We start from the raw sequence: 2,787 nt of genomic DNA on the forward strand, positions 1-2,787 counted from the left end.
TTCGATTATTTTCTTGACCTTCCGATAATCCGGCCGAAATTACTTCTCTTGGTGTCATAGCAGTAAGATACGTTTGTTGGTTATCAAGATGATGATCGGTAATAATGACTATATTTTCTTTCAGTGTATGAGTATTAATGAGTGATTATGATCATTATCATAATCATTACTATTATCTTTCCCGCCTTGATGAGATATCTTCATATACACATCTGCAGCGTCTATTTGTCAGTTTAATGTACTGGAAGGACCTACCATACATAGCAAGTCTTGACAGATCACCTACATGATTAATCTTCGACGATTCATCTGCCCTGGTTCAGCCACGAGTCTAACTTGGATCATTTTGGCACTCGGGGCTAAAGGCCATCTTCACTACACCCTTGTCTTCACTACGCCCTTATCTTCACTACACCCTTATCTTCACTACGGCCCCAATACCACTTGCCGCTATCCTATATTGCTAAGCTGCTTGAGGCTTTCAGCATGGCCTAAGTAATGGTGCTTGAAGACTGGCAGTGTGTATATAGCGCCCCTCTGCAGAGACAAAGGGGATAGAAATGAATATACGGATTACAGAGATTCAAGTCTGTTCAGTATACAAGGCACGACGTAGAGGGGAGTGATAACCGAGAGGGTGATGGCATCAAACTCAGGAGAGGAAGAAGGCGTCTGAACCAGTTTTATGCTTTGAAAACTTTGTGTGAAAAATACTTTGAGAAAAAAAGGAATTCTTTTTGATGTTTGGGGATCTGGAGAAAGCGTATGGTAGAGTTGACGGAGAGGAGGCCCTGTGGAAGCTGCTACAAGTATATTGGGCGGGCGGAAGTTGATCAAATGCATGGAGGAGTGATGACTGTATGCGAATAGGAAGGGAGGAGGGTGAGTGGTGATTCTCAGGAATGTGGTTTCTCTGGTTGTTCTATTTCTGCATTTTTCAATGGCCTGTATACCTTCATTCCTATCTGCATCATCAAACTGATTCAGAACCTAAAGGATGTGATCAGGTCACCCTTAACTCTTCTCTCTCCCATGTCTGGCAATTATAAGGCTAGCTCTAGCCTTTCCCAGTGACTCATCTCTCTTGATACGGACGTCATACAGAAGTTTGATGAAAGTTGTATGATAGAAGAGATGGTTCCGGAGATGGGTCTCCAGTAGCGTAAAACTCCCTCCCCGTGCAGGATAAAAACACACACACACACACACACACACACACACACACACACATGCATAAGAGACCAGGGTATATAGATCCCAAGAAAACAAATACTTTTACAAATATTACTTTATTTAGTATAATTCATGTTTACATGAAGCCAAAATGCGCTAGCATACTTTAAATATACAAGAACATACAGTAAAAATACAATAGTCTTATAACGTATACTGCAACGAAACCCTGGCGGCACAGAAGTGAAACATGAGTGGGCCTTAGAGTGTAAACAACTGAGAACAAGCCCGTGTAAATATGAAGAAGATTAGTGAACAAAATGACGTAAGCAAAAGGGTCTTATAAACGGGATTATGTGATCAGACGACAGGGATTGAGATAAGAAAGATGTGTTCTGATCCAAAACAACTATTTTCAGGTTCGTCTATGTTTTCGAAAAGTTTGTCTTTGTTTTTAAATGGTTCATGACTTTGTCTTTGCTTTCAAAGGGTTGAAAGTTTTGTTTTCAGGTGGTTTGAAACTTTTGTCTTTGTTCGTTTCAAGTGGTTCAAAAGCTAGCTTTTATCTTCAGGTGACACTGCACTTTTCCGGTTTCAGGTGGCTTAAAACTTTGTTTGCAAATGCCTCAAACCTTTGCCTTTGTTTTCAGTTGGTTTGAAACTTCGTCTGTTTTCAGGTAGTTCAAAAAGTTTTCTATGATTTCAGGTGGATGAAAAACTTTGTTATTGATTTCATACGATTTCAGACTTCGTCTATATTTTCAGGTAGGTAAAACTATGTCCTTATTTTCAACTGGCACAAAACTTTGCTTATTTTCAGATGGTTCAAATCTATGTTTTTAGGAGGTTCAAAAGTGTCTCTTTTCAGGTGGCTGAAAACTTTGTCTGTGTTTTCAGGTGGTTCGGAACTTTGTCTCTCTATATATATACAGGTGGTTCAGAACTCTGCATTTTCAAGTGGTTTAAAACTTTATCTTATCTTCCAGTTAACTTATCACTTATTCATTTTTTCCTTATCTCATATCATAAAAGGATATATGATAATAATGATAATCACATATATATACGTTGTGAATTCCATTGTCCTTTGGTGGAAACATAAATCTGAGTTTAGAAAAGTTTTTATCAAACTTAAGTTTGAGGTTAGAGAGTTGTGCCTGACCGTGGAATCCTGGGTCAAAATGCTGTCTTACATTTAAAGTCTAAATTGGGTTGTCATTCGCATTCTCAATTTTGGATTAGAAAAAAAAGTTGTCCTAAACTCGAATTTAGCATTAAAAGGATATCTTAAACTCCATCTCTGGGTGGGAATATTGCCTTAAACTCCAGTTTTAGGTAAATGGAGTCCACTTTAAACACCCACTTGGGTTTAAAGGGTTGTCTTAAACAATTATTCTAAACTCTAATCGTGGGTGGAATTATTTATTGCCTTTACTCCACTTTTGGAGAGAAAGATGATTTAAGATTTCATTTTTGGATTATGTTGTCGTCTTAACTCCAATTTTGGATTAGGGTGTTGTCTTAAACTCCAATTTTGGATTAGGGTGTTGCCTTAAACTCCAATTTTGGATTAGGGTGTTGTCTTAAACTCCAATTTTGGATTAGGGTGTTGTC

This window comes from Panulirus ornatus, chromosome 7, assembly GCF_036320965.1.
Source record: "Panulirus ornatus isolate Po-2019 chromosome 7, ASM3632096v1, whole genome shotgun sequence".
In the NCBI taxonomy this organism is placed as follows: Eukaryota; Metazoa; Arthropoda; class Malacostraca; order Decapoda; family Palinuridae; genus Panulirus; species Panulirus ornatus.